This window comes from Pipistrellus hanaki (genome assembly GCF_964339955.1).
Source record: "Pipistrellus hanaki genome assembly, chromosome: 2".
Taxonomy (NCBI): Eukaryota; Metazoa; Chordata; class Mammalia; order Chiroptera; family Vespertilionidae; genus Pipistrellus; species Pipistrellus hanaki.
The window spans coordinates 42,944,378-42,970,638 of NC_140504.1; the positions used below are offsets into that span (position 1 = coordinate 42,944,378).

A 26,261-nucleotide genomic window follows, 5' to 3' on the forward strand; every position below is an offset into this window, starting at 1 on the left:
CTCCCCATTCCCCTACCAACTCTCCCCCCATAACCCCCCCCACACACACACACACACATAGGCACTCACTTCAGCTCTTTGTGTTTCTTTTTGCCAGATGCTTGAGATTTAAGGGCCTTGGAAATCTCTGTTCTCACCTTGACGGAGTCACAGAGGTGTCCTGTTCCCATGCTGTTGATGTTGAGAGAAATAGGGCACATTTTTTCTCCATGTGCCACTGAGCTTTCAAGCAGAATGTACAAGATGTTTTGTGGTTACCAAGGATACCTGGCGACATAATCATACCTAGCCTTTCTTTTCTTTCTCCACCCCTGAGCTTCTGCCCTCATCCTACTCTACCCTACCCTGGTCTTTATGTGCCACTCTAGATGTAGTACAGCTCGTACTCTATAGCCTGTCACTTATTTGGATTCAAAAGAAGCTGCCAGAAAATTGACTGGAGAGTACAAGTACACTTGCCAGCACTTGCAGATTCTCGAGTGGACAGGCTTCCCTGAGAGGGAAAAGCTTTCTTATACAATGAATTTTTTTTTTTTTTTTTTTTTTTTTTTTTGCTATTTGTGAATACATTCAATTTATGTTTGGTTTGGGTAGGAGGGGCTTACAGGCTATTCTCTGGTTCCTATAGATTTACTTATTGGAGACATTCCTGTCCCAATAACTGCCATCAGTAATTATTTCAAGGTCTCATACGGAAAGTTCTTCCCTATTAGTCAGTGTGTCTGAGGATAAACATTTTAATAGGCCAAAGATGGCAAATAAATAGGAATGTGGCTTACTGCGCAATGTGAATAATATCTATTATGTGTTATCTAGGTATCTTGACCTGGTGTTCTGGGTTCTCCATGATATGACTTCTAACTCTATTTACCCTAACTTCTTTATAATCTCTTCTGTTAGCAATAGGTTTTCCCATCACCACTATCACCACCTCTACCTCTACCACCACCACCTCCATCTCCAACTCTAACACTTCCAACACCACCACCTCCAACTTTGTCACCACCACCTCTGCCATCTCCATCTCCAACTATAACACCACCATCTCCACAACCACCACCACCTCCACCTCCACCTCCACCATTATCTCCACAACTGGCCCCATATATCCTATCCTTTAACACCCAAATGAAATACCTCTTCCCCTGAAAAGGCATTGCCCTAATTGTCCTAGCTGAAAGTGATAGTTCTCTCCTCTGAACTCCTATTGTCATCTCTTTGCTTCTTTCTTATGATATCTTCAGTCAAGTTTTGTCTGTGTTATTTAGTTGAATATGCTTTATCTCTACTACTAGATATGAAATTTCAAGATGATGGTCAGGTTCTATCTTATATTCTTCTGCTCCCTCCCTAATTAGGTTTAGGGCAGGCTTATTTCCTCATACACTATAGCTGTTTACAAAATACTTCCTGAGTGAATAAAAAGAAGAAAAAAATACATATAGATGTCAATGCAAGTAGTTCCACTGACTGAGATTTGATAAATTTTAACAGGATAGAATATTAGAGTTGACAGGAAATTTCAAATAATCTAGCCACTACCTCATATCTCAAACCGTATTCATTTTCAAATAGGAAACTAAGATTTATATGTGACTGGTCCAGATTACATAGCAAGAGAATAAGAGCTAGGACTTGTAACTCATAAATAGCATTCACCTCAGCAAGTTTTTTTTCCCCAAATAAAACTAAAATAATAGTGACATAAACCCACTACTTCCCTGACATTTATTTTTTTATATATATAAATAGTACAAACAAAGAGGGAAACATAACTACTTCTATCATATATGTGGTTGCTCTACAGCTGAATCAGAAACCTGAGCAAGGAAATAAGTCTTACTTGATTTTGAACATAGTAGAAGACTTAATGACTGAAGTTCAGGCTGTCTGGTCATTGACAGCATGACAGGAAATGGGAGTTTAGCTGGCTGACATTCCCACAACTGAGAGAGAAGAAAAAAAAAAAAAAAGATTTCTGGTCCTACAGTTTAGCCAGAAATGAGGGCAGAAGCCAAATGGTAGGGTGGGGGAAAGATTCCTTTCTCCAACTATGTAACAGAGCATTACGTGAGTCAATTCAGCTCTTTGAGTGTGCTCTGAGTTGAGTGCCTGCTGGAATGTGAACTGTAAATCTCTTTCATCATCCTTCTCACTGACCTGCAAACAACCCCTGTTTCTCCCAACTGCTTCCCTACCACCTGTTTTTCAGTCTTTCTGTATCTACAAAACTCTTTCCACCCTCTTATCTTTTTTCTGTCTACCTTTCTGTGGTGCATCTCATTCTTTTTTTCAAATGTTTTCATATGGCTCCACTTCCCCCTAGCTATGAGATGCAGAATAGAATAATGTGACAACTTAACATTTATTCATGTATATTCAACAAATATTACTGACACATACCATGTCCCAGGTACCATTCTGGTTGTTGAGGATACAAAACAGGCAAATCCCTGCCTTTTTGGAGCTTCCATTTGAATGGGGAGACAAGAAAAAGAACCGGTAAGTTATATACAACATTGGAAGGTAGTAAATGCTGGGAGAGAAATAAGCTGGGAGGAAAAATGGAATGGGGGTTAGTGGTGGGGGAAGCTGTAGGTCTCAGTGCAGTCAGACAGCTTGAGATGGATTTGGATTCCTAAATTCATCCTTCCTAGTCATGTTGTTTGGGCAAGTTAATAGACCTCACTGGGCCACACTGTCATCTGTGCATCAGGAATCACAAGGGAGCCAGGCCAGTGTGGCTAAGTGGTTGAACATCTACCTATGAGCCAGGAGATCAGAGTTTGATGCCCAGTCAGCACACATGTCCAGGTTGCAGGCTCAATCCCAAGTAAGAGGAGAGCAGGAGGCAGCCAATGAATGATTCTCTTTTATCATTGATGTTTCTACCTCTCTCTTTCTCTACCTTCCTCTGTAAAATCAATAAAAAAATATTAAAAACAAAAAAAGAATCACAAGGGAAATTTATGTCTTCTTGGGTGGTTATAGGAATTAATTGAGCTAATGTATGTAAAGTACTTATTATAGGGTCTGGTTCTCTATAAACACTTGTTTGTATTATTATTTATACAATGCTTTATATTGTATTATATATTACATATATAATAAATATTATGTGTATGCATATATATGTTATATGTATAGTAATAGTATTTAACTTGTAATATTCCTTTTGTCAAAATACCTGTATTTTTTTTCTTTCTTTTGATAGACTTTGAATTTTTGAAGGAAAGGACCATATTTTGTTGATCTCTATATTCTCCAAAAAGGGGAATACCCCTTTTTGAATCCCAGTAACATTTTGTTGAAGCCCATTTTTAGAACTCTTCTCTGATTCTCATCTTTCTTGTATCACATCTGAACAAGAGTTTCATTCAGCCCACCTCCTCATTCTACCTACTAATCACCACTCCTCCCCACCTCTGACAGAATTCCAAACTCATGATCGTTGTCTTACTGATGCATGTACCCCTCTCTTCCCTCACCTAATTTTACTATAGATCCAGCCATTTCCAGTAGCTCCATTCCACCTTCACACAATCTTAAACTTTTCTGTCCAGTGGAAATCATACACTCTCTTCCCCAAACTTGTCTATATGCCCTAAACCTTTATTAATAATGCACTTCTACAAATGTTTAATACTTTCTAACAGAAAACCCACGTTTATTTATTTTCTCATTTAGTCTTTAGAACTACTGTGTGAGGTACACACTTCAGATATTATTTTCTAATAAGGAAATAGAAGCTCAGAGAGATGAAGTGAAACTCCAAGTACATGTGGCTAAAAATGGCAGACTCAACACCTGAATTCCTGTTATCTGAAGCAACAATACTGAATTGAAAATGTTCATGCTTGACCCTTTGATGACCTGCAGTCTTATGCCAGTTTTACTATTTCCTCATCCTATGACCCTGGAAAATGCCTTACATCCTCGGTTTTTACTTCTACAAGATTAAAGTAACCCTTGCCTGCCCTAGCTCAAATATTTTGAATATTAAAGGACATGTTAAGAAATTTTGGAAACTATAAATTGTCATATGTACATTTCAAAGGTTGGAATAAACTCTGTAAAAATATGACTGATATAAGAGAAGGAAAGAAATAAACATTTCCTGTGATTTCCACACACTCCAGAAAAGCAAAAGCTCTTTAGGATTTTCAGGCATATCTAAGCATCCACACTGTGGTAAAAGTCATAAAAGTCTTTTTAGAGTATGCACAACCCCCAGAGTCTAAATGTTATTTTAAAACAGACCCCTCCCTAGGAATATACACTTGACAAACAGTGAAGTGGGTTGTTTCTTTCCCTGCAGTGAGCAAACCCCAGAGGTCTCTTTATATCACCCTATAAAATGTAGTGATATTAAGTGACATGTTGATCTGTCTTGTTATAGTAAGAGGCTCAACATTGTGGGCTTCTTGCAGAGTCTAGGCACCTATTCAAATCCCATGGTTATTCTGAATGTTGTTGAACTGACTGTTGAGTCACAAATGAACTATGCTTTGGGACTTGGAAATATTAAATTGGAAAGAGCCCTAGCCAATTTGGCTCAGTGGATAGAGCATCAGCTTGCAGACCGAAGGGTCCCAGGTCTAATTATGATCGTCAAAGGCATTACTTGGGTTGCAGGCTCCTCCCCAGCCCAGGCCCTGGTCAGGGCTTTTGCAGGAGGCAACCAATCGATGTGTTTCTCTCACATCAATATTTCTCTCTGTCTTTCCCTCTCTCGTTCACTCTCTCTAAAAATCAATGGAAAAAATACCCTTGGGTGAAGATTAAAAATAATAATAATTTTTAAAATGTTGTATAGAAATTATGAAATTCCATAGTATTTTACATTTTTATGATAGGTGCTTAATAAATTTATGTAAAATTAAATTGGGTAGTATTTGTAGCAAGTATCTGTGGCCTGGATGTGAAAAGAATATGTGTGTGGGTGCTTAAATTTCTCTATCATCATTCAGTTCTGCTCCCCATAATATGCAAGGGACTACTAGAAGATGGTGCCCGGCAAAGCTCCATATTTTAATGGATTTCGGTCCAGAGCATCAAAGTTGACAAGGATGGCGAGGAGAGAGATGGGCAATATATCCTCAGACACATGGCAACATCCCTATAGCTTTGAAACCAACAACAGGGTAAAAACTAAAAGGGTTATGCAGTACTCTGGATAAGGTAATCTAGACATCTATCTGGAAAGCAAAGTTAAGGATTAGAGTTCAAGGCATTCAGGCCACACATCAGAGGAGAGGGTCACTCCCTGGTACTAGTCCCAACAGCTGTTAAATATTCCTGATTCTTTTAGGATTGAGCAGCCAGCCTTCAGCCCAGTTGCACCTGCCTGGATTTAAAATGATATTTTTGGTCTTTAGCCAGGCACATGCCTTCTCTGTACCATCTGGCAAGGATATGCTTTCTAAGCAGGGAGCCCAGAGGGCAAGCAGAGAACCCTGAGGCCCTGCCTCCCACCCAACCTCCTCCTGTACAGTATTAAGATATTCACCACATAGACTAGGCAAGAACCCAGGTTAGACAGATCTATCAGCACTTAACTGGTTTTCCTCAACTTAATTTTAGATTCATAACATTTAGATGTGGCTTGCCCATGATCACATAGCAAGTCCATGGGGGAACTAAACAAGAACTCAAGTCTATTGACCCTCAGTTCTCTCCCTATCTGTAGTAAAACAGCACCTCCTTGTATCATGATAGTGTATCAAGCTGTATGGCCCTATTAATTCTTCATGAAGCATTCTTCTTGCAGGCCATACTAACAAACAGTAGCTTAAAATAACAGACATTTACTGTCGTGTGGTTCAGAGTTTCCGTTCATGGCTCTGCCAGGCTTCTGCTCAGTCTCACAGGCTGATGTCAGAGTATGGCTGAGATGCATTCTGGATATGCATTACTACTGCCACCCCTCCGAACAGCAAAGGCCAGTCTCATGAACATGGTGTTAAATATGTGTCTCTTGGATTTTGATGAGGTTGCAGTGGATGGAAATGTGTGATATTTATTTGGAAGACACATTACAAAGAATCTTGGATTTCTATATAGGTTCTTGTGGGGGACAAGCTCTAGGGTGACACCTCCTGGTGTTTATTTGTGTAATTCCCTTTTTTTGAGCAGGAGGGGAGAGAGGGTGTTGTAACTTGCTTCTAATCAATAGAAGATGTCAAAGGCATTGAGAAGTAACTTCCATAATTATAGTATATTATGCCTGAGTTCATTTTAGCAGACTGGAGTGAAAAACTCTTCTTATAGGTTTGAGAAACTATGAGATGTTGTTGGACAAGCCCATGAAATAAGGCCTCTGGGAACTGTGGGCAACTTCTAGGATCTAAGGGTGGCCTCCATGTAACAGCCAACAAACAATCAGGGTCCTGGGTCATACAGCTGAAAGGAAACACATTCTTCCAAGAACCTGAATATGTTTGGAAACAGCTTCTTCCCCAGTCCAGCCTCCAGATAAAAATGTCTCTCAGCTAATACCCAGATGGCAGCCTGTGAGACTCTGAGCAGAAGACCCAGCAAAGACATGTGTGTACCCTCTGAAATTATAAGCTAATAAATACGTTTTTTTAAGCCACTGTGATTGTTAGGCAGCAACTAAAAGCTAATACAATATTCTTTACTATTTTCTAAAAAGATCGTATTTAGAAAAACCTCAGCCATTAAAGGAATATATTTAACAGTTTTCAAGGTAGTGATGATCAAGTTTGTTCTAAAACATCTTCAGTGACAGGAGCTACCATTTCACAGGGCAGCCCATTTTAGTGTTCAACAGGTGTGCATGTTGTCAAGTTCCACTCTCCTGAGAGTAATACACCCTGCAGAAGCAGCCTAGGATGTACCATGATTCCCAGGTAGGATGGTGAAGAGTCCTGGCTCTGTTGGCTTTAAACTGTCCCAAGTGGCATGTTTCTCCTTCATAAAAAGAGAGACTAGCCCAGCTGGCATGGCTCAATGGATGAGCATCAACCTATGAACCTGGGGGTCAATGTTCAATTACCCATCAGGACACATACCCTGATTGTGGAATTGATCTCTAGTATGAGGTGTGCAGAAGGCAGCTAATCAATGACTTTCATCATTGATGTTTCTATCTCCCCCTCAACCTTCTCTGAAATCAACGAATATATATATATATATATATACATATATATGTATTTTAAACAGAGCAGAACTGAGAGGAACACATGTGACAGGTACCACACTATCTCTTATTCCAGTTTTACTACTATGCAGCAGTGTAAACATAAGTTAATAAGCCCTGGCGGCATACTTTCCTCACAGAGTTGTGCCCAGCAAATGAGGCCTCATCTATGAAAGCGTTGTTGGCTGTAAATCAGCAAATGATTACAAAGGTTGATTATTAAAATAACTGCCACTTGTTGGTAAATATTGTCAAAGCTGGTCCACACTCATGGAGACAGGCTCTCCAGGGAAGCTGGTGATGTGGAGATAAGGAGGAGACTGCTCTGCTTGGAATTGCATCACTTGTTCTACGTTTCAGGTCTTGCTTCAGGAATTTGTTTTTGTTTTGTTTGGGAAGAACAAGAAACCCCTGGAGCCAGTTACCTTGTCATCAAAACTCAAGTTGGTAATTAGGCTCCAAAGCAAACCTGTGTCAGCAAGACAGCATTGAAACTTGAATTCCTTTCTGAAGGTGGGGGCCTGGATCCTACAAGCATAGTGTACAACTTGGCTATTTTTATGCGTCTGCATGCAAGGAGGTTCAAGAGAATGTGGGGAGAGAAATAATCGTCCTCTGTCTGCAGGCAAAACTCGTTTGAACATGTCTCTGTGTTCTGTAAGGGCTGCTGGAACCTTCACAGTTTATCTGATGAAAGATTTCACTAAGCAAAATGTTCACTTACAAATCCAGGCCCCAATTCATTTATTTTTGTTAGAGATCTCTCTCCAACCACCAACCACAAAGAAATAAGTTGAAATCCTCCAGAGGCCAAGAAATTGTGAGGATGTTTAATCTGTCCATTGGATGATACCCCAGTAAGCACTCTTAATTCCTTTTATATAGACAATTTACATATTGCAATTTTCCTCATTTGGAAGAGAAAAGTAGGCTCATACATGTATTTTTAGGATATATTTCATATCTATGTTTCTGTTGCACTGCTCAGATTACTATTAAAAGTATCATTATTTTATTGTATATTTGTTTTTGCCCACATTAAGAACAAGGCCAAGATATTATTCAAACCAACCAAAATCCTCCACAACCCCCTCCTTTTAAAAACAGATTAAAAATTGTTCTGTCAGACAAATGTCCTTTAGTTTGGTCCCACAAAAATGTTTCTTACCTGTGGTCTGAATTTTTATGGGTGTACACACCCTGTTCTCTTGTCAGCGTGATGATACATGTGGTGTATCAAATGGCAGGAACCTACAAATCATGCTGTCGGCGGCATGGTATTTTGTATCTTCATTTTCCATCAGCTGTAGGTTTGCCCATGATTTCAGTTTTTGTTTGTTTGTTTGTTTGGGAGGTTGGGGACTCTGCTTTGCTTTTGTTTTTTGTTAGTTTTTGAGTTCTAGTCTGGGCCTGAGGTCCAGGGCTAATGGCAATGCTACTGTGAATATCTGAGCCTGATTCTTCGGAGTTCCTCTGGCCTATCATCTCAGTGGCTCCAAAGTCATGCTACCAGCCTTCTTTATGAGGAAAGTTACCTGTTTTCTCATTGTCGATCCTGGAGAAATTGTCACTAGTCAGCCATAAAACATACCATTGAAACGTTAATTTATCAGTTTCATTCCTCAGTTTCCCCCACTAGGTGGTGAACTCTTGCAGTACAGGGAACTACTCCTTTTGTTCATTATATCCCCCACCCAGCACTAGGCCTTGCAGAAGCTGATGTTCCATGACTGTTTATTTCATAAATGAGTGAATGTTACTAGGTGACATTTTTCCCATGGACCAGATAATGCAATTTTAGATCTTGCCATATAACTGGGGTTACCGAGTGAGAGGATTTCAATAATCAGTGAAAATCCGGGTGGGCAGCTCCCGAATTCCAGATAGATTATGACTCACTAGTTCATAGATGAATGAGTATTACAGTTTATAGAGCTGAGCATAATTCATTTCAGCCTGCCAGTTTCCCAGACAAGGCCACTCAGCCCTGAGAGGGGCATTGTGTTGCTGAGAGTCCTGGGAAGAGTTTGCGGAAGAACTAACTCCTACAAGGCTTAGTGTGTTTTCCTTGTTACCCGCTCTCATGTCATGACAGACACATATGTCAATCAGTTGCCTCCTTTAGCTCACAAGGAGGTACACTTAATCTAGTGTTAGATCAAGTAATTATTCAAGATGTCCTGACACTGCTAGAGAATAATCTAAAGGCAAGTGAGCTATAACTGTAGCAGCCATCAGTAGTGACAGCAAGAAAGGGCATTCATGGCTGTAAGAAACAGCTTAACCCACAGGGTATCAGTGAGGTACCATGTGAGTAGGTGGCTGTGGCTATGTTATCTAAAGGGCCAGGTGTATGTAATAAGGTAATAGGTTTGTTTGTTGTTATTGTTTAGTTTATTGAGAAATAATCCTCATATATCACTATATACATTTAACACATGCAACATGATGATTGGATTTACATATATTGTGAAATGACACCATAATAGACTCAGCCAACATCCATCATCTCATAAAATACAGTAAAAAGAAGAAAGGAAAAAAATGTATTGATGCAAATTCTTAGGATTTACTCTTTTAACACCTTTTCTATATATCATAGAGCAGTGTTAGCTATAGTTATCACGTTATAGGTTACATCCCTAGTACTTATCATAGTACTGAAAGTTTGTACTTTGGACCACCTTCCTCTAATTCTCCTTCCTTCTAACCCCTCAGCTCTGCTAATCACAAATCTGATCTTTTTCTGGTTTGTGTTTTGTTTTAGAGTCCTCATGTAAGTGAGATCATACAGAATTTGTCTTTGTATGATTTCATCTCATTTACCATAATGCCTTTTGGCTCCATCCATGTTGTCACAAATGGTAGAATTTTCTCATTTTGTATGGCTGAATAATATTTTATTGTATATACTAGAGGCCTGATGCACAAAGGTTCATGCAAGAATGGGCCTTCCTTCCCCTGGCTACTGGCACTGCCTTTTCGCTCTGTCCCAGAGCTGCCTTTCTGCCTTCCCAGTCTGCCAAAATGCCTGCATTGGCGCCCACCCACACCCCCCCCAGCTACTTGGCACCTGCATATGCAAATTAATCTGCCATCTTTGTTGGGTTAATTTGCATACTCCTTATTGGCTGGTGGGCATCCTGAAGGTATAATCAATTTGCATCCTACTCTTTTATTAGTGTAGATACAATAGGTCCATCAATGGACATTTAGGTTGTTTCCATGTCTTGGCTGTTGTGAATAATTCATCAGTGAACATGGTATCTCTTTGACATTTATTTCCATTTCTTTCGGTATACACAGAAATGGGATAGCTGGGTCATATGGTAGTTCTATTTTTTATCTTTTTAGGAACCTCCATACTGATTTTATTTATTTATTTATTTATTTATTTATTTTATTATGTACAATATTTTTAAACTCAGGTTGTTTATTTTAAAAGATAACCAAAATATGTTTAGTCATGCCTCATACTACTGAGGAGCATTGTGTTTGGATATTATCATTTGAAGCATATTATGTTAAGTAACATTTTGGCTTTGAATAAAAAATAATATACAGGGTCTTGTATATTGAACAAAGAATTGTTGGGTCAGTGTCTCTGAGTTCCTTGGTGGTTGTGCTGTATTTTGTGTTCTGGGTGAAAGCTGAATATTGCCTGGTGTCTTGTAGCAGGGATGGCCAGCTAATAAGTGCAATAGTCAAAGTTCTGCTTATTCCATAAAACAGAAGCAGTGCTAAACATTTCTTTCTTTTTTCTTTATTGATTAAGGTATTACATGGATGTGGAGATAAAGGTTTCCTTTAGGTCCACATCCATGCCAGCATTTGTTAACTCTTATTCTTCTTATGATAGCCATTCTAACAGGTGTGCATTGATAGCTCATTGTGGTTTTAGTTTGCATATTTCAAATAACTAGTGATATTAAGCATCTTTTTATGTATCTGTTGGCCTTTTGTATATTTTCTTTGAAAAAATGTCTGCTCAGGTCCTTTGCCCATTTTTTAAATTGGGTAATTTGTTGTTTTGCTTTAAGAGGTGTGAATTCTTTATATTTTACTAGAGACCCAGTGCATAAAATTTGTGCACGGGGTTGGGGAGGAGTTCCCCTCAGCCCAGCCTGCACCCTCTCTAATCCAGGACCCCTCGGGGAATGTCTGACAATCCCTCCCACAATCCTGGACCACTGGCTCATAATTGCTCTGCTACCTGGTTGTCAACAACTGCCCCCCTTGCTAGCCTGGTCGCCCCCACCTGCACACCCCTGACAGCCTGGTTGCCCCACACAGCCTGCTTGTTCAGTTGTTTGGTCATCCCTCACTAACCTCCCTGCAGGCCTGATCATAGGCAGCAATCTTGTGAGTGCATGAGGGTCAATTTGCATATTACCTCTTTATTATATAGGATAATATTAACTCCTTATCAGATATATGGTTTGCAAATATTTTTTTCCTATTTCATAGGTTATCCTATCACTTTAATGGTTTCTTTAGCTGTGCACAAATGTTTAAGTTGGTTATAGTCCACTTGTTTTCTTTTTTAAATAAACTTTTTATTGTTGACAGTATTACAATTTTTGCCAGCCCCTACCCTTCCCCCATATCTTCACTACCCTATTGCCTGTGTCCATGGGCTTTGCCATAACTATATAAGTTTTCAGTTTATTTTTTCTCATCCCCCAACCCTATATTAAGGTATATCATTCTTGGCCCCTCTTGTTAATTTTTATTTTGTTGCTTGTGCTTTAGGCATCATATCTAAGAAATCATTACCAAGACCAATGTCAATGAGCTTTTTTCCTATATTTTCTTTTAGGAGTTCCATGGTTTCAGGTCTTACATTTAATATTTAATCCATTTTGAGTTAATTTTTGTGTAGTGTAAGATAGGGTCCCTTCATTCTTTTGCATTTAAATATCCAATTATCCCAGCACCTTTTATTGAAGAAAATGTCTTTTCTCTATTGAGTAGTCTTGGCTCCCTTCTCAAACTTTAGTTGATTGTATTTGTTTGGGTTTATTTATGGGCTCCTGATGCTGTTTCATTGGTCTATTTGTCTGATTTTTATTTCATAACCTTAATATTCTTGTGGATATAACTTTATAGCATAGCTTGAAATGAGGAAGTATGATGTCACATACTTTTTTCTTATTTCTCAGGAAATCTTTGGCTAATCAGGTTCTTTAATGATTCCATATAAATTATAGGAGTGTTTTTTCCTACTTCTGTAAAATATGCCATTGAAATATTGAAAAGGATTCCATTGAATCTATAGATGGCTTTTGGAAGTTTCAACATTTTAACAATATGATTTCTTCTTATACATGAATATGAACACTTTTTCATTTATTTGAGTTTTCTTTGATATTTTACATGATAATCTTGCACTTTTTTGTATACAGATTTTCAGCTCCTTAGTTAATTTTTTCTAAGTATTGTATTGTTTTTTATTTTATTGAAAGTAGGATCCAGTTATTTAAAAAAAAAGAAACACACACACATTTTTATTGATTTCAGAGAGGAAAGGACAGGAAGAGAGAGGGAGAAACATCAATGATGAGAGAGAATCATTGATTGGCTGCCTCCTGCATGCCCCCTAATGGGGATCAATCCCACAACCCGGAGATGTGCCTTTGACCAGAATCAAACTCAGGACTCTTTTGTATGCAGGCCAATGCTCTATCTGCTGAGCAAACCAGCTAGGGCAGGGTCAATTTCTTTTGTTTCTTTATCAAAAATTTTGTTGTTAGTGCAGTTGACAGTTCTTTAATCAAGGGACAGTAGTTTACGTTGTAGGAAAACCATTATGGTTGTCTCATGTGTGCTTCTTATCCTGTGTATGTCTTTGCAACCTTGATAAGGAAACAAGGGTTTTGTTACATATGGTGTAAACATCTGTCTGCCAGGATTTAGAACAAATGCTTTCAGGCAATATGCCTTTTATTCAGTTAAATCTTATATATTACTTCTGTCCACAACTGTAGGGTCATGTTAGGTTTTTAAAAACTGTAGGACATGGTTATCTTAATTTTCTTTAAAGAAGGGGAGAATAAAGAAAAACTGTATCAAAAGTTACTACTGCTGAACTACTATTTTGGTTTCTCTTCGTGTAAGCTTTGACTTTCTCACATCTTGAGCTTTCAACTCTTTGATGTTGTCCCTTTAAGCATAACATAAAAGATTATTCTCTTTGGTCTACAGGCTTGGAGGAAGGTAAACACAAAACATTCCTGTGTGTTCATATTTCTATAGCAGCAATTGATGCTGGTCTTAGGATTGTCATATTTGCCCTAGCCTTATACAATAAGCATTTGGTATTTCATGACTTTTCAGTTTTTTCAACTCTCCAGTCCTACAATATGGAGTTCATTCTTGTTTCTGTGTAAGCAACCTAACAAGGGTGGCATCTATGATCTAATTCCTCACCCTATCCTTGCAAGGCTTATAATTATGCTTTGCACCTTATAGAAGCTCAATGCACAAATGAACGCATGAGTGAGTTTTTCAGCTTGATTCCATGAGCTGCTTGATTCTATTTCGTGCACCACCTAGGTTTTCATAAGACATTTTATTAGTACGTATTGCTTATTGCTTTTTAATACTTAATAAATTATTTGCTTTACTTTCAGTAGAGCCTAAAAGATAGAGATTGAAATAGTTTCAATTACAGAGTTATTTTTTTTTCCAGTACCTTCCCATGAAATGGCATTGGGACTCAATTCCTGGGTTTTATGGTCAGCTTGTTTGTCTAACTTTGTGTTCATGTGGCATAAAATCCTAAACTCTCAGAGCTGCTAGGTTTTCTAAATCCTTCTCATTTACATATGAGGAACCCGACAAATTTGCATTCTTTATAGTTAGCAAATGAACTGGGAGTTTGCACAATTCTTATCAAGATACTGTGTGTATAGACAAAGTATTTTTTCAATAAAAATGTATTATCACTATTTTTATGACTCTTCTTAAATTGAATGGTTCTAGGCTCCAACAGACATTTTACACATTACTTCTAGGATTAGCAATAAATGTAGCAATTATTGCTGAGAATGGGCTAACACATCTAAAAGGGTTATTTATTTGAATAAATAGCAAAGAGGGAGGGAGTTGTTCCAGAAAGCTGTAGGATTGAATCAGATAGTATCAAACCCAACTTTACAACTTAAATGATATACACCCATTGAGGATAAGATTTTGCAATTATATATATATATATATATATATATATATATATATATATATATATATATATATATAATTCCAGAAAGTCCCCTCATGAATTTTTTCAACCAATTTCCACTTGTTACCCCTAGAGGTAACTCCTTTCTGACTTCTGTCAACATAAATTCTTTCTATCTATTCTTTTGATTCAGATAAATTGAATCATACCATAGTTATTTTTGTATCTAGCTTCTTTAATTCAATATGGAGGTTTCTGAGATTTATCTATTCATCCATGCTTTTGGATCAGCAGTCTGCTTTTTTGTTTTTGTTTTTGTTTTTGTTTTATCCAGCAGTATACCATCGCATGAATATACCCCCAGATAGTTTATCCATTCTCCTCCTTTTTTTTTTAATTTGATCAGAAATTTAGATCAGTAGAAAATATGGGAATATAAGTATTGAATCCATCTCTGTTCCGTCCCAAGATATTTGTCACTAAGGATTCCTGACACCAACCCAAAGTATTATACACATACCTTTGCTTATTGTAATTTCCAGTTATTCCTGACATTTCCATGAATGTTAAGTGGGTATAGGAGGAACACTGGCCTGAGAGCGAGTCCTGTGTTCTAAGAGCAGCTCTGCCCTCACTCTGCAGAATAATAGCCCACTTCATCACTAGGCCTCCATTTCTCTATCAGTAAAATGGTCTGCTTGGACTAGATAATGCCTCAGGTCTTTTATTGCAGACATCCTAGGTTCTTTTGAAAATACCTCCCCTGGCCTCTGGACACCTCATCCTTCTCTATCAATCCTGGAATTTCACTCTTTTACATCTCTATGTATCCAAGGCATCATATTATTCAAGAAAATATATCTGGTTGTTATCCTTGACCAAACTCCACTCTTTCCTTTTGTAGACTTGGAGCATGGAGAAGAAATGTTGCCCAATGAGCTTGCTGTAAAAAAGATTTCCTTAAAAGTATTGGGTCTTAAATATTCACCTATTTGTCAAATTCTTGGAATATTAATAATTTGCAAAGCTAATTATGAGTATCATAATTTTTATCTCACTTCAAAACTACATTATGAATTTGTCCTGTGACCTTCCCATGTCCAAATTATTGTCTCTTTTAAATTATTGGTGTGAGGTCTTTCCTCCTGATTTGTCATAGTACTTGTATGGTCTGAGTTTAAGCACCAGATAGTCAAAGTGTTGGCCTATGTATAGTTCAGCTAGTCCTGGGCTAATGTTATTCATTTGACAATGTCTATTTTACTTTAGCACTCAACTTATTAAAACCTCCTTTCCTTCTCTTCACAATTCTTAGAAGAAATATGATCACTCTCACTATGGGTAATGCTTTCTATGAATTTTTTATTTTAAAAGGCAGATTTTGCTTCACTTTTAGAAATAGTATCTGTCCCTAGTTTCAAATGAACTGGAGGGAGTCAATCAGTAAAGGAGCATATTTTTCCAGCTTATTTAAGGTCAATGATAGAATTATTTTTTGATACCAGGGGAATTTAGAGCCTGATACATTTGACTATATATAGTGGAAAATCCCATTTCTAAACAAAAATGAATTTGCAAAGCATCTATTATTTTTATTATCCATCTCCTAGGGTCTATTCTTTGCCTCATGAAATAGGAAAGAGCATGGAGTTAGATAATCAGAAAGGCCAGTTTCAATTTTTAACCTTGTTCTAATTCAACAACTTTAGAAAATCATTTGACCTGTATTACTGTTCTTCCTTTAAAATTGGAGTAATATATATTTTTCAAGGTTGTTTTGAGGATCTTAGATAACACATTTAAAATTCATGATACATACGGTATGAATTCAATGAAGGTGGTAATGCAGTTACTTTGGAGATGTCATTTTCATTAGGTATCTTATAACATCAAAAGTAAGGCCTAAAGTTTCCAACCATAACTTTGGTATTTCTAAAATGAAGTGTAAAATTTCATTTCTACACTCACAGCTCCTGAGACCTTTCGCTATTGCCTTATATCTTACCAAATTGTGCATAGATCCAGAAAATCATATTTGAAAGGCCTGGTGCATGCTGTTTTCCAGTGAAGGACCCAGAGGAACATAATCAGAATGTTTATCAAGTGACTTCCCTCTGTGCTGCATTGCAGAGATAAGACCTTTGTGTAGGGAATTTGTCTCCCAATTCTGCAGTTGAGTCTCCGCCAGCCCTAGAATCTGGAAATCATCTCCCATAACTAGAAAGTGCAAGAGAAGATGGTGAGAAGCTTAAGAGAGATTAAAAATTCAATCAATGGGTTTGAAGGAGAATTAGTGAGCTATGAAAACAGTCCACATCATAAAGTCCCTTTTTACTTGCAAGGGACATTATTTATCTAGAATTTTGGACTGGTTCTCTCTTCAGATAACTGTTTGGAGTGTCAGTGATTTGTTCTTGGTCAAACATGAGTAAGAAGCATATCTAACCAGATCTCATAGCCAACTTTCTCCATAATATTCCTATTGTGGATGTCCATGTACCTTGACAAGGAGAGCACTGTCCATGGAGGGGCAGGCTCTGCAACTCAGAACACTGACATGGGAATGGAGAGTTCTTATATCTGTTGTTTGGACCAAAGACTGACTCTGACTCTTGAGTAAGTTGATTCACTCACAAGATGAAGATGATCTGCAATGAATGGAGGGCTCATCTGAGATAGATGCTACATGATTATATGATTGCTTTCCTCAGATATGGAAAATGGTTATAACTGTTGCTGAAACTTCTAGGCCATCCCCTTTGTCTTCTACACCCATGAATTCTAGTTTACTCTATGAATTCTAGTTTCAGCCATACTCAATGAGGACTTGCACTGTCAACCTCAACAGATTCCACTTAAAGGCCTTCACTTGTGCTTTTATTTTGTCACTCAGTTAAGGAATGCTGACTGCACACCTCCCATTCTGTACCAGACACTGTGCAAGAGGAAGCAAAAGTTGGATGAGACTTGGGCCCATCTCAAGGTGATCAATAGGGTGACAAACATGTACACAAACCATAACACCATGTAAAAATGACATAAGAGTATTCCTACAAATGTTTTATGAATGAAGAAAAGGTAGCAATCAATTCTGCCTAAGAGGGACTAGCTCAGGAAGGGGTCAGAGGGCATATATGACTGGAGTCTGAGTGGCCCGGTTAGAGAGAAAGTGAGAAGAGTAATATGAAGAGAGGTGCCAAGCAGGAGAAGTGTAGGCTATATTCAGGAAACTGAAATCAATCTGATTTGGCTGGAGTATAGTGCACATAAGAAGAATGGTTGAGTGTTCAGCAGAATTAAAGTTATAGAACTTCTTACCATGCTGCCAAGAAGTATAGGCATGGAGGGAAGGGTTGCTTTTTATGGTTTCCAGGCAAAGAAGAGATATGATGCTGGCTGTGCTTTAGAAATATGCTCTGAGAGGGTAGAATAGTAGCTAAGCTAAAGTAGGAAGAAGTTGCACACTGGCTGCTCTCAGACCAGTTACTTGCAGATGTGTTTTGTCTTATATTCAAATGATTTTTAAAAAATCAAATTGTCTGTAAACTTTTAAAATTTCAGAGAATTCAAATAAATTCTAGATTTTTAGTTTCTGCTAAAAAGTGGAGTTCACAATTTCTGACTGACAATAATCAGCTAGAAATTAGAAGTGTCTTTCTCTGGAGTATTCTACTGCCAGAAATAATGAAATCTTGAACTAAGCTGCAAGCTGGGAATGGAGAAAAAAGCAAGGAATGGACTTGCTGATTGCTTAGATGTGTAAAGAATGAGAGAAAGGGGGAAGTCAAAGAAGACTCTGGAGGTTTTATTTTACATAATAAGTGAGTCAGATTCTCATACAATCAGAAATAGAGGAAGAAGAGTAGGTTTTGGAAAGATGTCCACGTCCTTTTGTCATTCAAGGCTTTGGAAAATATTGATAAGACAGTTGAAAATATACTTGTAGGCCAGTAGTTTGTTAGAAAGTGCTCTGCTAAAAGATGAAAGCTTATCATATGACCTGGACAGTCATATGTGTTTTTACATTGTCTGTCTCATATACTTTATCTTGAACTCTAACAAGTTATAAGGCAAATATCTGTTCTTGAACCTAAGAAAACAAGTAAGGTAATGGGGACTCATGGCATGCCTACTGTGGGCTTATAACCATGAGTGACAATGTACAGTGGAAACTGCAGAGATAGTTCTTATGTTAGTCAATGTGAAATAAATGGGTCATATTAAAATGCAGGTTTTAAATAGGTAGCCAATAGGTAGAATTTCTTAGCGGGGAAGGGAAGTTAATACAAAACAAGAAACAGGGCCCAGAACTAAGATAAGGAAAGTGAGGCTTCTGGGAACCATACAGAGGGCTAATCTCAGGCCCTTATAGTACTCTGAAAGTAGGCACCTCCTTAAATTTTGCTCTCTCAGGTCCTCAATTGCCTCACATTAGTCCTGGCCCTGATGTGGAGAGTTTGTAAATAAACAAATTATAAATCATAAAATGTAATTATCCCATGAGGTTCCATGGACATTATTATAACTAATAATTTGAGATTTATAATATTACCTAATTCTTATGCATATTCCCACTGTGAGATGGTATAGGTAGAACATGCACTGGGTTGAGACTTGTGGATACTATCAAAGCCTGGAGCCATGTCTCATGAGTTTCAAGGTGGTGCTGCACCATGTTGAATATCACTGAAATATGCAGTGATAGGCAATTGCTTGAGAGCTATTTATACCGGCATTCTGTGTGGAGGAATTCGTCTCTGGGGTAGCAGCCCTTGATATTGGCGAAGCACTAACAGATTTCGAAGAGCAGATTAGTGCGCCACATTGATGGAAGGAGGTTTTTGTTTTCATTTTTTTTTTTTAATGTTAGAGCTGGATCATTATTATAATTTTTTTTTACTTTAACAGTTTTGTTGAGGTATAATTGCTATGCAAAAACTGCATATATTTAATGTGTCCAATTAATGTGAGTCTGGAACTGGGCAATCACACACAATATCATCACCACACGCAAAGTAATCCAAATGTCTGAAAACTCACAGATTGTCTGTTTGATTATTTGTTTTTGTGTTTTGGGTGTTTTTTTGTTTGTTTGTTTGTTTGTTTGTGGTAAGAACACAACATGAGATCTGCCCTCTTAAAAAATGTCAAATGCTCAATACCATATTGTTAACTGCAACTGCTCTAGAGTAGAGCTCTAGAACTTATCCATCTGGCATAGCTGAAACTTGACACCCATTAATAGCAAGTCTCCAGTTCCCTCTCCCCTGTGCTCCTGGAAACCACTTTTACAGTCTCTGCTTATATGAATGTGACCATTTTAGATACCTTGTGTAAGTGGAATCATGAATATCTATCTTTCTCTGACTGACTTCTTTCACTTAGCATGTGTCTTCCCATTTCATCCATGTTGTTATGAATGGCAGGATTTCTGTATTTTTTAAGACTAGTTTATATTCTATTGTAGGTATACACATTTTTCTTATTCATTTGCCTACCAGTGATCATTTGGGTTGTTTCCATATTGTAGCTATTGTGATTAGTGCTGCAATGAACATGGAAGTGAAGATATCTCTTTAAGATCCTACTTTCAATTCAGAATCTTTTCCTTATGACATGTCTCATTCATTCTTAAAGAATGCATGGCTTGAAATGGACCATAAGTATCACCTAATCCTACCTCTTTGCTATATAAATAAGAAACTGAGGCACAGAGAGGGGAAATAACTGTACTTGAATCACAGAACAATAGTATTCATTAGACTTAGGTTCAGATGGAGTGACAGAGGACTGGAATAGTGATGAAAGGAGACAGTGTTAATTTCTCTCTCACTGAAGGAAGTAGGAAAACCAGGGCAATGAGAAGTCCCTGGCTTTAGCACACAGGCATATAGACAGAATGCTCCTCTTGAGTAATCTTTCCATCTACAGTCTTCCCTGCCTTTGATAGTAAACATATCATCCCTGTGAAAAGTTTGCTTCCTAGCTTAAACTGAATGCAGACTCTAAACCATCAAATCACTTTAGATTTTTTTTTCTTTTCGTTTTTTACCCACCACAAACAACGCTAGGATGGCATGCATTTGAACAAATACAAGTGATTTCACTCTTCTGCTTTTCAGAGCTTTTGGCTGGATACAGAGTGAGAAATTCATACCTTTTTCAAGTAGTGTGGGTTCTTTTTTTCCTAAATCCTCTCATCCATCTGGTTCTCTGGAAGTCTTGGAATCTAGGAAAGTGTTAGTTCACTGTGCTGAAATCCAAAAAAGACTGCTAAACTGTGACAGAAAATTTGCATTCCAGAGACAGTTGAAAGAGTTATTCCTACCACCCTTTAGCAGCAGCAAAGAAAAAACATCTGGATTTTCTGTCCCTTTTGTCTTTAAGCAGCTACAGGATGGAAAACCCAGTACTTGTCTATGCCTTTCAAACTTACTTAATGTAAACCACTTTGGGCATGCTAGGGTGGTGAAAAGAACCAAAACATGGAATTATTTTATTTCTAGTGTCAGAAAATATTTCACAGCCAAAATATGGTCTAAGGGGAACAAACCCCTTCTCCTACTTTCCTTTGTGTGCTGCAGAAGGTTACAGTCTCATGAATGGGTTCCAGAATCAATGTTTGTGCACATCAACTGTGCTGTGCTCCAAAGAAAAAAACTACACAGTGGTAGCATGATGCTGGCATGTCTTTATGGCACTTCTAAGCTTTGGTGCTGTCTTTTGTCTGCATCTGGCAGAAGTATAATTGCAAGGGCTTGTTTTCAACTGAAGCCAAGTCATTGCCAAATCTGTTCATCTGATCTGTATAGAATCGAAGTTAACTCATGACCCTCTGGCTGTTCTCTTTGCCACTCCCAGGAGTTAAAAGCTTAAAGTTATCCCTTTCTTCTGAGAGAGGTTCAAGTTTGGTTCAAACAACCTTTTCTGTAATCACCAGAAATACAAGGAAAGACCTTCTATGACCCTATTTGTTTGGCTCAGACCACTCGTGGCTTGCTATAATGTAGGAAATAATTGCAATTCCTAAAGCCAGGTAGAAATAAACATCTTGCCAGAGCTTGAGTTTCAGGCATCTCTGAAGAAAACCAACATGTGAGCAAAATAGTATTGGGAACATTTCTAGTCTCTGCTTGCAGATCTTGATTCTAATGGATGACTCACAATGGATTTAATTGTCATCTGAAATGCACAGGCAGTCAGTCATTGCTATGTGAACACGTAGCTAAATAATTACTGCTTAAACCCTAGGTTTAGGTTTTGCCTCTGGATGAAGAACATTGGCCTACCTATGTTGTATGATTAACTTCAGATGATTTATATCCTTTGCAAAATTTGTAACACTGCCCTGGCTGGTGTAACTCAGCTGGAGTGTCATCCAATACAATGAAGAGTTGCAGGTTTAATTCCTGGTCAGGGTACTTACCTAGGTTTGGGAGTTTGATCCCAGGTAGGGGCAGGTATGATGTTTTTCCTCTCTCATATCACTGCTTCTCTTTCCCTCCCCATCTCTAAAATCTATAAGCATGTCCTCAGGTAAGGATAATAATGATAATAAAAAAAAATGTAGCACTATATTTTGTTTTTTATTTGGACAAATGTACTCTTGCTGAGATAGAATCAAAGAACCCAAGAATTGGAAGGGAATTCTGTTGGGCAGTAGGAAGTCATTTGCATTTTTCATTCAACAGATACTTGTTAAGTGCCGGTTTTGGGTTAAACACTGCTTCAGAGGCTGTGAATGCAGTAGTGTCTCAAACAGACTGGTGAAGAGATAAGCAATAAACATGTCAACAAATGAGTACATGAGGTGATATCAGATAGTGATAAGGACCTTGAAGTCAATAACAGGGTAATGAGATAGAATCTGGCTCAGGAGAAGAGACCAATTAAATAGGGTGGTATCAAGCCATCTGAAGATGATGATGAAATTTAGATTATGTATATGGGAGTAGGTGTTATTGGATGACTCTTTTGACCATTCATTCCTATTTATTCATTTTCTTAATAAAATCTTTATTAAGCTCTTCTATGTTCCAGGCATTAATGAGTGAACTCTAGCAGTGAAACAGTGAACAAGATAAAAAGCCTCACCCTATTGAAACTTCTGTTCTGTTCTGTTCTTAAATCAATCACAGAGCTTTAAGGGACCAAGAAGTCTATTAACTTAAGTCTCTTATTGTATAGGCAAAGGAATTTAGGCCCAGAGAAGCAAAGGCTTCTCTGAGGCATCATTGCCAGTGGCTTGTCTTCAATGGTTGTTTCTCCTTGTCATTATGATGAGGTTGGCAGTTTAAAACTATGCTGGGGTTAGCAGTGTGACCCTAAGGTAAGCCGTTTTTCCCACTGAAGCCTCCTGTATACTCTAACTGAAGATATCATGATTAAGCATTGTTAAGATGGTGCTTAGTTGGGTCTTGATTATAGTTAAGTCAAGAAAATAGACCCTGCCAAGTATTTCTGCAACAAAGTATATGTTCCATGAGACTTCTTTGTACTCAGCCTAAATGAATGAATGTGACTACTCCATCTCTTATTAGGTGTTCCAAATATGTAAACCAAAGAAAAATATAACCAAAAAAATTTGTTGAAAACAAAACAACAAAAAGGAAAGGAAAATAAAAACAGCAACACAAATTTTCTCATACTCACTGTGCATAGTCTTGTGGGTGTCTAAATGGGCATCTCATATTGTCTGTTTCCAATAACAATATAGGAAAGTAGGCTCATTTGATGAGTCAGAGACTCAAGAACCAAGAATTAAGGTCAGTCCTCATGTGAAACAGCAATTTTACCCAGAGAAACTGACTTTATACCAATACCTTTAATTTTTTTACCTCCTTAAAGAGTGAATTTTATATTTATCTTATTTAATCTTCCTAATTCTTGGATGTAGAAAGGGCTGAAAAATTAATGTCGCATTCTGTAGATGAAAAAATTGATACTCAGATTATGAAATTTTGCTCAAGATGCTGCGAAATTTCAGCTATTCTGAAAAGTGACCTCAGTACAGTGGTCTGAATGTCTATTAAAAACCTCTACTTACAAGTTGCTAGTGGCAGGAATTATGGAAGTTGGACCTAAGATATCATGTAATAAAGCTGAAAATAGCATTAGCTCCTCTGAATTATTGGCCAGAGGGCCTCCATATTTATCAGTTTGTGACAGTCTTGTTTTGACAGTAGCAAAAACCCAAGTAATGAAAATACTCAGCCTAATGATTTTTCATGATATAAATATTTATGTTAATAACTAATCAACATCAGTTGTCATATTCTTATTACTAACACAGCTAAAATAGCAAAGAGATGTTTTGGTCCAGAAAGGACCTAGTATGGGGTTTGGAAATGAGCACTATATAGAAACCAGAGCACCTGAGTCCTGAACTCAGTTCTTAGACTAATTTATAACATTAGGCAATCAATTTCTCTGAATAAAGTGTCCCAGTGTATAAGGTTGGAGATTCAGACAAGATGATTTTAATAATCTATTTCAAGCTCAAGCAAACTATGCATTTGTGAAAAGTTATGTCATAGAAGTTTGCTAAAGGTCAATAATTGCATGTAGTGGAATTGCCATTATATGGAACTTTATAGAAAGATATAGAAAAAAATCTATCAATTGGAGGACAGTATGGAGAAGAATGTACCTTTGTCTTCTAAGTCCAAGAGCAAGTTGTCTTTGGACTTAGAAGACATAGGTTTCAATCCTGACTATGTTTATAATCATGTGACAAATAAGAATTCTACCATTCAGTGGATAAGAATTCTATCTCTCTACCTACTATAATATGGTATTATTGTAGAGATTAAATGAGTTCCTGTTGGTAAACTTTAAAGACTCTACCAGAGCAAGCTGTCGATTTTTAATTTGAGAGTGTAGTATCATGTAAATAACTTTTATGAAGAACTAAAAAATCTATGGGTTTGAGGTATAATAATGTTTACATAGAATTAAGAACAGTGTTTCCACAAAACTACTAGGAATTCATTAACTCATGTTGTTATGACGTTATCCAGTTGTCACGGAGTATCATGAGAGGGTTCCTTAACTCATTTATTTTTTTTAAAAAGTAGAGATGTAGCCCTACCTGGTGTGGCTCAGTTGGTTGGACTTCATTCCATGCATGGAAAGGTTGATGGTTTGATAAATCCATGACAGGGCACATGCCTGGGTTGCAGGCTCAATACCTGGTATGGGGCATGCAGGAGAAAGCTGATCAATGTTACCCTCTCATATTAATGTCTCTTTGTCCCTCTTCCCCTTCCTTTCTCTTTAAAAATCAGTAGGAATGTTTAAGAAAAAAGTAGAGGTATAAAATATAGAATGATATATAGTGAATAAAAATAGAAAAATTAGAAAAGTGGTGCTTAAATATGGTATTTCAATTCAATAAATAAAATGACAACTTAAATATATGTCCTAGCCCCCTTTGAATCTGTAAGAAGAATTACCCAAAACTAACATTTGCTATACAGCCAGATACAGAATATTTGTTTTCATATGTGCTTTTATTTAGTCCTCATGATGTTGCATTTTAGACATTTTTAATCTTGTTTAAATAGATGAGGAAACTCAAGGCCAGATAAGTCAAGAAAATTCCTGGATTTTTACATCCAGGTCTCTTGAATCTATCACTAATTTTTTTATCATAATATGATAGATGTTCTTGACCTAACAAGTCTCAACAAATTGTACCTTGAGATGTTGTAAAGCCAAATATATTATCTGACTTGGCTTAATAGGAAAGGAATTTATTTTTCTTTTTTTCTCTCATAATACCAATAGTGTCACTGGAGTGATGTGATCTTGCAATTTTGTTCCTGGCATGAAAGTTTGACCCACTCATCAAGTCCCAGCCCCTCATTGCCCATCGTATTTTCTGGGTTAGGAGATATTAAAGAGAGGTGTTATAGAAGAGTTTTGTTTTTTTTAACATTTTAAAGGTAATATGCATTTTAAGGTAAAAGAGCATCTCTCTGAGCCTTGAGATATAGACAAACTAAATGTTCTTTAACTTAATTTAATTTTTAAAAATTTACTAAAGCTGGGCTCATAATTGCAACTAAGGTTCTTTAGAATAAACAACAGGGCCTTATTTACTTTGTGAATAATGATTTTCAGCTCATTACAAAATTAAATAAAATTACCTAGTTGTCCTGATCATTTGTTTTTTTAAATTTCATTTTATTTAGTTCAAAATCCTATAAGAATTTTCCCCCATAAATTCCATCTTAATAGTCATACATGTGTTTTTGTTTGTGTTAGTTTGACAGAGATGTTTATCTCTGGCAATGTTGAGTGCCCCTTCACCAATGCTGCAAAATATACTAATTTCCATAAAATATTATTCCTGTGAAATTAATTTTGTTTCAATGTAGGCATTTCTGGGACTTAGGTAATGAAGACTCTTCTCCTAACCCAACATTAATTTTAAAGACTATTGTGATCATTTTTTTCAAGAGCAAATTCAAATCCCACTTAGAATAGGTTCCCAGAATCATATGCTACCACATTGCCTGCTCCTTACCATTCATAAGTAATTACTCTTTCCTCTGTGTTCCCATCATGCATTACTCATGCCTCTCTAACAGCAATTTGTTGTGCCCTTTGCCTCTGATCAGCTATTTATAGCAGTGTCTACTTCTCCCACTACACTCCGAACCTCAGAGGGCAGGGATGGCACTTTGTCCTTTCTTCCTTGGTACCTGCCAGGATGTTGAACACTTTGTTCCACTCCTTAGCTTTCTGCAATGCTAAATATAGTGGGCAGGAGGCTCTGCTCAGTAGAAAGCCTGTGAAAAGTTTCTCTAAAGGGGATTTAATCAAAAGCTGAGGCAATGTAGGCATTGGATGAAAAGAGATGGGCTCAAAAACATTAGTGGAAATGAACAACAACAAAATACAACAAGAAAGTTG

General features: G+C 37.4%; 1 protein-coding gene and 1 long non-coding RNA gene across 6 annotated transcripts in view; one reads left to right on the forward strand and one right to left on the reverse strand.

Moving 5' to 3' along the window:
- The window catches only part of LPP (LIM domain containing preferred translocation partner in lipoma), a 636,317-nt gene that overhangs the window by 584,538 nt on the left and 25,518 nt on the right, over window positions 1-26,261 (forward strand). The window lies entirely within an intron of this gene.
- Window positions 20,545-25,889, reverse strand: LOC311618056. Its single transcript, XR_014794221.1, has 3 exons — window positions 25,873-25,889; window positions 24,433-24,532; window positions 20,545-20,571 (listed from the first exon to the last, which is right to left on the reverse strand). It is a non-coding gene; the product is annotated as an uncharacterized lncRNA (long non-coding RNA).